The sequence below is a fragment of the Dipodomys merriami genome, unplaced genomic scaffold (genome assembly GCF_024711535.1).
Source record: "Dipodomys merriami isolate MVZ:Mamm:240054 unplaced genomic scaffold, mDipMer1.0.p SCAF_5, whole genome shotgun sequence".
Classification (NCBI taxonomy): Eukaryota; Metazoa; Chordata; class Mammalia; order Rodentia; family Heteromyidae; genus Dipodomys; species Dipodomys merriami.
Window position 1 is genome coordinate 72,108,417 of NW_027206068.1, and position 12,939 is coordinate 72,121,355.

General features: G+C 40.2%; 1 pseudogene; it reads left to right on the top strand.

Annotated features, from left to right (window-relative positions):
• The first annotated feature begins 11,071 nt into the window (after nt 1-11,071).
• Nucleotides 11,072-12,618, top strand: LOC138810228 (cleavage and polyadenylation specificity factor subunit 7 pseudogene; annotated as a pseudogene).
• Nucleotides 12,619-12,939: the final 321 nt, after the last annotated feature.

Consider the following 12,939-nt stretch of genomic DNA (forward strand, 5'->3'; position numbering starts at 1 on the left):
AGAAAATGGCAAGCTATGTTCCTTGAACAAATTCCTAAAGTATTTTCACTGTATTAACTACAAAAACCTTCATGTCCTATTTTATAATGACTCTTGATATATGTGTTATAATGATAGCTAATACATATATATGTCATTATTGTATAACATCTATCTATCTATCTATCTATCTATCTATCTATCTATCTATCTATCCATCTATCTATACACACATAGGCTTTCTATATGCCAGTCACTGCCCTGAATGCTTCATATTAAATCACTTATGTAATGTTCACAATAACCAAAATAAATAGTATTATTGTTTATATGCATAAAGCAAGAAGCATAATTTCTCTAAGCTCACATGAATAGAAAAAGACTATCCAATACTCCCTCAGGAGATAATTTATCTCATTGAATTAAACTATTTTTCCGTATTGTGTGAAAATTTTGTCAGACACAAAAGTATAGATGCATCTTTTATTATTTTGGCTATTTTTAAATTAAAGGAATATAGATTTCATCTCTTGTATGCTTCATTATTATATTTACAATTAACTACTTCCCTTGCAAATCTGAATAATCATAGTCAGTCATGATATTAATAAAAAACCTGCTATTCTTTGATTTGTTTATGTCCTCTGACATCATGCTGGGTTTATATCTTGGTTCTGTTACATATGAAATTCAAACTCTTTATAATTGCTTCTGTTTCCCTTTGTTTCAGGAATCTTAGCTGTAAAATGAGAAGGGTAACATTATTACAGTATACAGAGATTCATAAAATTCAATGCCTATCCTTCAACATTAAGAAAATTGAAGGAAGAGGTAGAGTTGGGATTGAATGGGATGATTGGGAATGACTGGGGTGCTGAAAGGGGTGACATTGATCAAGATGCATTGTATTCATAAACTGCTTTGTTGAATGGTAACTCCTTTGTACAACTACTTAAAGATGACTATATATATATATATATATGATATTGTAGCCTACGTATAGAGTATATTTCTTATGTAAGCGATTTTGTGCTTAAAGCTAGTTCCACGTCACTCTCCTGTATGTATTACTGAGCATATCCTCTAATCTTTTCCTTTTCAGCCAGCTGAGATCTCAACAGAATTCACTCCAAGCACCAGAACATTGTCTTACAAGATGCATATGATTTATTTCATTCCAACCAAGAAACATTTCCTCATTCCTTATTTTCCTGTTGTCTTCAGAGATCGGGGGACAGTTTTTCTGCCTCTTGAATTTAAAAGTGTGTTGCTCTTTGGCTTGTGTGCATTACCTTTTGCTGTGACCTGAGCCGGCCTCTTGGTTCATTCCGTCCTCTATCACCTAGGAAATGAATAATCAGTCAGGAATCAAGTGTCATTAGCAGACTGACTGATGTCTGGGTTGGGTAAATGCAATCACAAGTTTGGAGCCTTTCATTTCCCCAGGTTCTGGGGCTAGAACAGTGACTACCTACTTGTAAAAACAACACAAGTTCATTTTAGGGCGCATGTTGGTTGAACAGCACCAGGTTCATTAATGTACAAATGAGAGCCCTGGGGCCCATTCATCTCTCAAGGTGGTGAAAAGATCTACCCAACTTAGTCTCTACACTTTGATCGTGAGGATTTCAAATTGCATTATTAAGGCCAGCACAGAACACCCCCACACCATGCTCCAGGGGCCAGAAAAGAAGAACAATTTGACACAGCGTAAATTTGACTTCAGAGCTATCTTTCCACATAGAACCCACGATTTGAGAGGCGGGCAGCAGCCTCATAGGTGATCAGATCACCGATCACTGCAGTTCAAGCCTGGCCACTTAGCAGGATTGATGGCTCTAAGTGCTTGGCAGGAAAAGACATGCCTTCCTAATAGGCCTGTTTTCAAAAGAAACAGAAAGGAGAAATGAACCCTTTACTGGGGGGTGGAGGGTGAAGGAGGGAATCAGACAATAAACAATACATGAGGAAAAAAGTAGATTTGCAGTCTCAATGGTGAGGAGCAGCACCAGCAAAGACTTCAGGGAGACGTTTGGGTTTGTATCCAGAGGAAACCATACAAGTTTCTAGGAAAAGGTCTTTCCAAGAGAAATAGAAGCAACAAAGTTATCATGATGAAATGCCTGTCTGATTACATAAAGGGAAGGAGAAATATTGCACAGGAGCCCCAGTGGCTTAGGAACTAGAGATAAATATAAAGAAAATGAACACTAAATTATTCTCCTGGTACAAGATCCACCCTCTGATTAGACAAGTATTTATACACATATGTTCTTTGGTTTTCCAGGTTGAGGAAAGTCTGTCTGTGATGTTCATTGAGAGATTCTCAACTAATTCACCTAATCAGAAGAAAAGCATCTTTTTGTACTTCCTTCAGCCATTTCAGCTCTCATGAAATCATGAAATACTCTTGCTGCACACAAAACTCATGGGCTCATGTTCCTCAGCCTTCAGCCTGTGAGGATATGGTCGTGAGCCACAGTATCTGGCTTATAATACAGTAAAAACCATCTTTTCAGGTGTCATTGTTTTCATTATTAATGATGCTTAGGATGAATCATTTGCTGTATTTTCTTACCACCATGTATCATTCCAAACATAGTCATCAACTGGGCCTTTAATCATGACTAATTCAAGTTAATCATGTTTGATCTCTCACGTGGCTATTTTATGCCTTTTTAAATATCCTAGCTGCAGACGTGTGGTGATTATTTTGTAAAGGTTAAGGTTAAGGTTTGAATGTCCTGATAGAGGTATTTTCTGCCTCAGGCCAGCCCTGAGGGCCAACAGCTGTGTCCAAGCTCTCTCTTGAAGGAGGGTAAGGGTGACATCTTGACATGTCAACTGCAATTTGAGATACAAGGATTTAGAGTCTCTAAGGCCCCTGGCCATAGACTTATCTATATGTACTTCCTTATATCCTCTGGTCTAAAATATTCCAATAATTCATCTTTTACACTCCGAGCCTGAACAGTTGTGCTATTTTAATAGTGCATAGAAATCTAAGTATGAAAGTGAATATACACTGCACATCTCTGACCTCTGCTCACTGGGAGAATTGTCTTTTATTGCTATCATCTAATAATTGGAAATCTATTACTGACAGACCCAATATGTTACGTTAAAGCTGCATGCCAGGGTTGAGTGATTAACTCTTCAGTTATCTCATTATAGGAAATGCTTCACAACAGCCAGGACTATGAGTTGAGGGAACACAATTAGTGTGAATAAAGTTAGTGACTATGGAGCTTTAGCCAATGAATTCATTCATTGAATTTATATAGGTTCTTCAGTTTGTTTTATTCCTAAGTATGCCATTTCCATTCATTGGTAGGTTCTCCTTTGCATCCCTAGAATCATGTCTATTTGTCTGTGATCCAACAGAGGACAGGCAATTCTTATCACGAAGTTACTTTATATCCATCATCTTCAATGCTCCCATGATTAGCTGAAATTATACCATGGCTCACTAGCATGTCAGAAGTTTTCAAAATGATCAAAAACTAGTATTTAATATATAAGTATTGTTTTGGCTTCAGGGTTATATTGGATTGAATTCAACATCCCCTTTTCTCTTTTCTACAGACTCATGATTGTAGATAGGGCACAATTCAACCGCACATACCTCTGTCACTAAAAGACTTTCAGGTTATTTAGGCAAGATACATGGTAACTTCATACACAGCTTCCTCCCCTGCTCTTAGATCACTCCAACTGGGCATCTTTCAAAGTTCATGATAAATGGTAGCTTTCGAGAGTTGTAGGGGTGAGGGCATGACTTAAGTGGTAGACAACCAACCTAGTAAATAGGAGGCATTAAATTGTCTTCTGTTTTAGTACAACAAAAAAAAAGTTGTATATGTTATCTCCAAATGATTCTATCAGCCCTATTCCTCTTTCTTAGCACATATGTCATGCATAATTACCCTTGTATACATTGGAGGAAATTCCTCAGGATAGCACTCATCTGCAAATATTTACATATAGTGTAAAGATGCACCAATATTTACACATTTGCCATCCATAACACATACACCACTACATCACATCATCATTTCTATAGCCTGAATGAGTTGGTGTGGGATGATCATCGCCAAGCTTCCTTTAAACTGTGTGGTGACAGAGCAAAGGATTTAATAAGACCATGAGCGCAAGACAGCTAACATTTGCTGCTATCCACTCATGTAAAGGTTCAGTGCTTTTGAAATTCTCTATTGATACTGATAGTAATGGAGGTTTGCTTTGGTAATTCAGTGTCTACCAATTTATAGCATCACAAAGTCTTTCTTTTATGAATGAAAGCTTTCCTGACAAACTTAGGTCCTTTATTCTGGTATTCTAGGGCATTAAGCAAAAACAACAGTTGGGGCTTGAAGGTGATTTCAGATCTCTCCATTTTATAACTCTAGGGACAACAGCCAAGAGACTGTCTCTGATTTTCTTGGACAGATTGATTTGTGAGCGTCATGGCATTCACATTGCCAGTTTGGCTCCTTATGTCATTTAAGATTCATGAAGAGGAAGGGTTTTCTGGGCTCAAGTCACAAATGAATGGTATCATTTCATTTTTTTTGCCTTTGGTCCTTTTGTCAATATCCTGCTAAGACATTTTCAGTACCTTCTTATGTACCCTCTGCCATCGTTAACTTCCAGCTTTAATAACACCATCCAATAGTGTCTTTGGACTAATTCCAGTGCCTCTTGGCAAGAGAATTAATCCTGAAGCCTGGCAAAATATTTTTCAATTCATACTCAAGCCTATATTTATCTAGGTAATATACTCTCAAACATATTGGCTTACTTTCTTTTAATTGTATCAATTTAATTTTGAGATTTTTATGTGAAATTGCTCTAAGTACTAATTTGTTGCCTCTCAGCCCTGAATCCACCTCTATTTGCTGAGATCATTTGGCAAAGAAATTATCTTAGAAAAAAATTTAGAAAATATTCCTTCTTGGACCTGGAATAACAAAAAAACAAAAACCACTTTCTGTTTGTTGATCAGCAGGTCTACTGCTAAGCTTTGTCAGCGGGGGTGGATTCTGAGTCTGGACTATCTGTTCTCCGCATACTCTGGTGTGGGAATCTGTACTGTGAATGTCAACACTGCTTGGACCCCAGAAAGTTTGTGCTGGCCAGTCTTGCCTCCTGGTTTCTTAGATGCCTGCTACCATCCTGGCAGGAAGTTTCCTGCTCATCAGGTTTGTCTGTTAGCTGTCAGCCAGCTCTAGTGATGGCCAGGCCAGGCCACCAGAGTTAACACTTCATTGGTTTCTTCCTAGCCAGACTTGATCCCACAGCTATGAACCAAGTTTGCTGTGGCATCTCAGTTAGTCTCTCCACCAATGCGATAGCCACCCACTCTTGTGTTCCTAGCTGTGTTCTTTGAGTCCAAAGACGCTCCATAACATTTTATTTGATTCTCCTGAAGTAAGCATACTAGTGGCCCTAATCGATGTTTTCTATTAAAATTTCCAGATTGGAAACATTCATGTGTTCACGATGTGTCCATACTGGTCTGTAGGTGGTAGAGGATCGGAATGGGGAAGTATTAGGAGGCAGGTTCTGAGAGGTGTTCTTTCCAAATTCAGCCATCCTTTTCCTGCTGGACTTAGCCCAGTGTAACCTGGGACGCTCTTTGTGACTGTATGTGCATTGCAACTTCAGTATGTCATACCTAGCAATTTTCCACGTTGGGTTCTTGCATTTGCTACTTCCTTATGAATATTTACCATTGTATCTCTGTAAATTTTAGTCACACTATTAAATATCCAGTTGTATTTACCAGGTATTTTATTTATTTTTAACATTAGCTTATGAGGCTTAACACCTTTCCTATGCTTCCTGGCCATGCAAGTGTCATGTTAAATGTTTCTTCTTCAAATACTTTGCCTCCTCCTTCATTGGATTGGCTCACTTAGTTGCTTATTGATTTGTAAGGGTTTAAAAAATATCCCATAAAATCAAGAAAATGTGGTATATATACACAATGGAATTCTATGCCTCCATCAGAAAGAATGATATTGCCCCATTTGTTAGGAAATGGAAAAACTTGGAAAAAATTATATTAAGTGAAGTAAGCCAGGCCCAAAGAAACATAGGTCCCATGGTTTCCCTTATTTGCAATAACTAGTATATGTCTGAGTCAAGCAGAAAAGGTCAGATAATGTGATGTTAGGAAAATGAACCCTTAGATATGTATTTTAATGTTTTTTTTCTTTCATGCATGTGTTTCTAACGCATTTATAAGATTATTTCTTTGTTGCTTTGTATGTCCCTCCCCCACAGTATAACCCCGCTTTCACTATAATTGATGTCAGTATAACTTGTGGAGGAGATGGGGAAAAACAAGTCGTTTAAGGATTCAGGTGGACCTGTTGCAACAATGAGAAGTACAAATTGTCATGTCAAAAACAAGCTTTACAATGTCGGTGGGGGGGGGGAGGGGGGGAAGGATTGGGTGGGGGGAGAGGGGGGAGGCTGGGAAGGGATGTGAAGGGTAAACAAAGGAGGAGGCTGCAATGCTTGGTAAGAAATGTATGCATTATCCTGCCCATGTAATTGTAACCCCTCTGTACAGTATGTTCACAAATTAAAAAAAATATCCCATAAAAGACAAAATTTGTTAGTGCTGTGCATACTTCCTCCTGTCTTTGGAGATACACTTTAGAAAAATATCAATACCTAGGTGCGAAGAAATAAAATTAAATTTAAAATTAAATTAAATTTAGAAGAGAGCACACACAACTATAAGATTAATGTAGGATTTACATGAATTATGCTATGATTAAAGATTGGAAAACACAGTACAGAAAGATGCTCAATAAAAATCTCAATCAAGCTGGGCGCCTGTGGCTCATGCCTGTAATCCTACCTACTCAGGAGGCTGAGATATGAGGATCATGGTTAAAGCTAGCTCCAGCAGGAAAGTCCTTGAGACTCTTATCTCCAATTAACCACCAGAAAACAGGAAGTGGTGCTGTGGCTCAGGGGGCAGAGTGCTAGCCTTGAGCTGAAGAGCTGAGGAATAGTGCCCAGGCCCAGAGTTCCAGCCCCAGAACTGACAAAAAACAATTCCATCAAAATATCAGCTGGTCTTTCTTGGAAACCAAAAAAAGCTAGCTCCAAAATCCATTTGGGAACATGGCAGTCTTGAGATGGGTTTACCGTAGCAGACACAAAGACTTATTCTAAAGCATCATTAATTTATACAGTGTGATTTTGGCACAAGTTTTTTTTTATAAATGGAGTTATGAAAACAACAGGGTTTATCATAAGAAGGCCAATGTTCTTTTTCATAGGGTAGATTCCATAGTTCCTCAAAAAATTGAATTGCAACTATTTGGCCTCTGTTTACATAAAAATACCTATATGCTTTATTTCCAAAGAGAAGTTTGGGAATTCTGATCCCAAAGTTCCAAATTCTGATCTTGTGTTGGCATCTTATAGCAGAGCCTCTTCTATTTGTGATTTTTCTCCAAATAGCACTAATTTAAGGAAGGTTTGAATAGATCTTTGCCTATAACTGTGATTCACGGCAGGGAGTTTTCTTTGAAGTCTAATGCATAATATTTATTCTTGCAGGAATTTCCATGCCTTTTATTGCTTAAATTGCTTCAAGACAGAATTTTAACATGTCAATGTCCAAAACTCAGTGTATTTCATCCACTACTTTATATACAAATTATTTCTTTTTCAAGTCATGACCATGATGGCTTGTCAGGAATTAAATGTAGATTCTCTCTATTAGTGTAGTGGTGTAATGGTAGTGAGTGGGTGAATAGGGGAGGCCATTCCATTTGATTAGCAGTGTTCTTAATGAAAACCAAAGTGGTTTGACAGGCTCATGTGCTTCCCATGAAAAGCATATTTAATTTCCAACTGCTAGTTTTATCAAGAATATTATTGTCCATTCACAGAACACAGCAAGAGTCTCTGTTAACAACATGCTTACTTGTGAAGATATTGCTCGGTGTTTGAGCTTACTGGAAGTGATCATCCTGCTCCCAATGGGAGAAATTGACAGCTCTGTGACCATGGTCATTTCTACCCAGATCTCGCCTCCTTCCCTGCTGATGAGCGTAATTAATCTTAAAAATTGTTCTGTATTTTTTTCTGTAACTAAAGAAAATATTAATTCTTTTAAGCATGGTAGATAATTTTTATTTCTGAGGTGATCTTTCCTTCTAAATGTTCACATTAATCTAGAATAATTCCCTTTAAAAGAAAGCAACAGAAGTTTACTTTCCAATGAACCAAATGAAGGAAATCGCCTGAAACGTGAGCTGCTCTTAAATTAAGTAAGAAATAAATTATGGAAGTTATTGAGATGTCAATTTTGCAGAGGGGTTCTTAGTTTACAGGACCAGAATGACTATAATTGGTGTAAGTGATTGCCCTTGTGAGAAGGGAGGGGTCAGTGGGATGCGAAGTCCCAAACCACTGCCACCCCTTGTCATTTGTAGGTTATGATGTCACTCTTCTTTAGGAAATTGACCAACAGTGACCAAAAGGGAAGTTTTCAAAGCTTAGCTTCTCCCAGGTGTCTGAGCAAGGTGGTTTTATAGGTTGTTAGGCATTTCTTCCCACTGTAGGACTTTCCTAATAGGGAGTACGTATTCTTGCGCTCCTGTTGGGATGAGCAGACTTGAGCTAGCCTTCAGCCTTATCCCGCAGAGCTTCTCTAGTCCGCCTCCACCCTGCATTCCTTTGCACTCTGAACGCCACTCAACAGTTTCCTTTTTGAGACTGTGACTGTTAGAAAAGGAATATTTAGGAAGATATAATGTAGCCTCGTGACAAATGGCATCAAAGGCACAACAATGCTCAAAAAGGTGTTTTTTTCCTACTCAAATATATTTTTTGAAACATCATAGTAATACTAATTACTAATTAACTAAGAGCCTTATCATTATAAGGCAAGTAGACAAGAGAAGAAATTCTTTAAGGCAAGTGCCTAGACATGACAGATGTACATGGAAATTCACAATTTGTTCTCAGTGGAATTGTGATTTTTAGGTAAAGGATGATTATTAAAAAATTACATATGATATTGATTATTCTGAGCACATGTTCATGACATCTTACCATGGGAACAACAGGAGATCTTGTAACTATGTTTCATGAATGACTGATGAGTATAAGCAAGGAAGAATACTGTCCACAAACCAGTAAAGTGAGAAACAATAAAATGTAACTTATGGGTTTGTCCTTTTACTTAGTAAACAGCTGTAAATACAGCACTAGATTTCACCTACACAAGAATGCTTGCATTTTTAGATCCTAGTTTTCATCCCAGGAAGCTAAGTACAGAGATTGCATAGATAAATCAATATCTATCTCTACAGTATTGGAACAAAGCTATATGTCCAAGATGTTAATTCACAGCATTGGAGCATACTACCTCTTAATATTCACAATATTCCTAGCTTGGTCTTTAGAGGGAGTAATTGGTGAACTTCAAATAAATATTATCATGTGAGTTTCACATATAGCTTTACAAAACCATTGGGAATATAAAGCTGTCTGCTGGTTGCTTTGAAGGAGGTCAAGGAAGTCCCAATTTAGACACTATGGCCTGACCTACAAATGTAAGTGCTTTTTTCTTCTGTACCTCCTGGTGTTTTGAGCTCTGTTGCGTGGTAAAGAGAATTTTTCATAGGGAGTGCTAAAAGCTTGCTTCATTTTTGTAAGGTTTAGAGTCTAAGAGAAGTTGTTTCTTAGAGTAAAAAATATTCTTTTCTTTTTCTGGGCAGGCAGCAGCTTCTTCCAATACCTCTATACACCCCTTAGCTTGTGCATCTCGTTCATTGACAACCTTTTGTTTATTGACTGCCTTAGCTGTTCTCAAGATGCACTATTTATTTCCTTTACTATTTGATTAGACAACTTCTTGCTCTATTTTTCATTACTCCTTAATTAAAAAAAACATATCTGATAGGTTATTTCCACCCCAAAAAATATTTATACCTTCTCTCAGGGGTAAATAATTTCAACATTTATTTTGAATCTAATTTTTACCCCAAGTAGTGTACTTGTGGCGGAGATGAGTGAAGTCAGCTATTTAAACATCCATGAGTGTGTTTAAAGTTGCATAACTCTTTGATTAAATGGAACCCCTAACTTCTAGTCTTTTCACTATTATTATAAGTTAATATGGCTGAAGGAATGGAGTGAACCATTCATGGATAGTGAATTACATTTCTATTAATGAAATTCAGTACATGTGAGCAATGGTCCACTAAGATATCTGAAGATTCAATAAAAGAATAAAATAAAACACATTTATTTGGTCTTATCACACTGGATTTATTCAGAGCTGCATGTGGAAAGTATTAGAAATGTATTGTTTTATTTAATTAAGAATATAGTTTCACTTCCTGTCCTCCATCTTTCTCTCTTTTTTTTTTTTTTTTTTTTGCCAGTTGTGGGGCCTGAACTCTGGGTCTGGGCGCTGTCCCTCAGCTCTTCAGCTCAAGGCTACCTCTCTACCACTTGAGCCACAGCGCCACTTGCGGCTTTTTCCTGCATATGTGGTGCTGAATCGAACCCAGGGCCTCAGGCATGCAAGGCAAGCGCTCTACCACTGAGCCACCTTCCCAGCACCATCTCTCTTTTATCATATCCTTACATTCCACTTTTGATATAAACAGGATGGCCAGCATTGCCTACCTGGTTTTTTTTTTAATCTCTGATTGAAGTAGTCAAGTAAACTTGTAGTAGTCAACTAAACTATAATGGGTTTTCTCTTTTGAAGCAGAAATTTGTATGTGCACATCATACTTTTGCAGAATTTATTAGTGAGATGTTACTTTTTGATATTGTTTCAAAAGCTTTAAGAAGTCCAAGAGAGCTGATACGTGATTAGAGATAGTCTGAATTCTTGGGTTCAATATCTAATATAGAAAGAGACAGAGAGACAGCGTGGTAAAAAAGGGCCAATAAACACTGGAAGTAGATTCCTGGTGACCGGGGCGCGGGGACAGGGGCCGGCTGTGCGTACCTGAAGGATGGGGCTGGTGCTGAGGCCGAGAGGGGTGGCAACTTTCCTACTTCGTCCATTCTCCCAGCCCTAGATCTTCTTTGTGGAGCCATGTCAGAAGGAGTGGACTTGACTGATACATATACCAGGACTCAGAGTTCAACAATACAGGTCAGATTGGCCTCCCAGCTGTCAGACGACAGAAGCAGCAGCGCTGAGCCACCACTGTTGCCAGGAGCCATCTCCCCAGCCCACCAGCAAGGCGCCCGCAATTCAGTAAACCTGCAGTGGTCGGAGGAATAGAGGAGCAACTGTCTGTGTAGGCAGCTTCTCCTGGTCGATCACAGACCCGCAGCGGATCCAGGTTATTCGCTCTCTAGGAGTCTATGATATGGTGGAGTTGAAATGTGCACAGAATCGAGCAAATGGCCAAATCCAAAGAATATGCATAGTCCACCAGTTATGGGAACCCTGCCAGGAAGTGTTCTTAATGGAGAAAGAGTAGGTGTGAGGCCGGCTACCCGGGAGCAGCTATCACAGGATGAGGCACGGGCCCCCGAAACGTGAGTGCGTCTGCGTCCCAAGAGCGGGCACCCCTCCACGGGCTCCCCAGATTCTAGTGATTCTGTTGATGGACGAGCCACACCCTCTGAAAACCTTGTGGCCTCGTCCACTCCTGTGGACAAGCCCCCCAGCGTGCTTCCTAACTTCAATCGCCCTCCTTCACCCCTTCCCCGGATGGGTCTACCCCCACCCCAATTCCACCCCCACCACCTCTCTCCCCAAGTTTTGGGGTTCCTCCTCCACCTCCTGGCATCCCCTACCAGCATCTTATGCCCCCTCCTCCTGGATTACCGCCTCCTCTTGCCGTACCTCCCCCTGGGGCCGAACCACCTGCCCTGCGCCTCAATCCAGTCTTCTCCCCACCCAATGCTACTGTGGGGTCTCCACCTGAGACTTACATGAAGGCCTCCACACCCGATAACCACCATGGCAGCTGAGAGTTGGGCCCCCGCCTTCCACAGTGAGTGAAGCGGGGTCTGAAGAGATCATGAAACCAAACCGAGCAGTTTCTAGCAGTGCCATTTCCAAAGCGGTATCTGCAGCCAGTGCAGGGGATTGCAGGAGGTAATCGCGACACGGCTCACAGCCATTGCAGTTGTTAAACAGACCCAGTCTCCAATGATGAGCATTGCCCAGTCCTCGTCTCCTGCTTAAAGCGCTGTTTAAGGCATCATGGCCTCCAGGCCAAGTCCTCCAGTGTGTTTGCCAGGGGGAGCTCTTCCAGGAAAAGACATCGGGCCAGAGAGAGGTCACCCAGCCAGGCCAGGGAGACCAGCAGAAGGCACCCTGATCTGCTTCGTAATGATGATCGGCATGATGATTATTGCCAAGAAAGGAACCCGGAGCATGAAAAACAGGAAAAGAGCAACATGTCCACTCCCCTGGTCCCCACAGAGAATGGTGTTTTGTCTGAGGAAACGAGTTTCTTCAGTTTTCAGCAGCGCAGTGGGAAGGTCGATGGAAAGACTTATTCCCAGAGGAAGTGGATCTTCCACGTCAGATCCAGGAGAGGGACTGGGTGTGCCAAAATAGCCCAGGGCCCTGCCCTCAGCACTAGATTTGATGGGGACCAAGAGGGTCTGAAGCTCTGCTAGTATCCCATTTCTTTAACTCCTTGATCTTCCCACGGGAACCACGGGAAAATAAACTACCTTTTGCAAAGCTACTGTTCTTGGTTTTGCCCTCTCACAGGTTGATGGTTTATTTTACTTTCCTCCCAGATTAAGCTGCTTAACCCTTTGACTCGGTGCTGCGCAAGCTCCTCAGTGGAATGCCCCTCTAAAATAGAGCAGTCCAGGAGGTTGCTTTCAGCCAGGAAGGCTGGCAGGCCAGTTACTAACCTCTGCGGTGATTGCCTCTTGCAATAACCAGCTCTCCAGTGTTCCTTTCCCTAGAGTTCTTCCATGTAACACGTA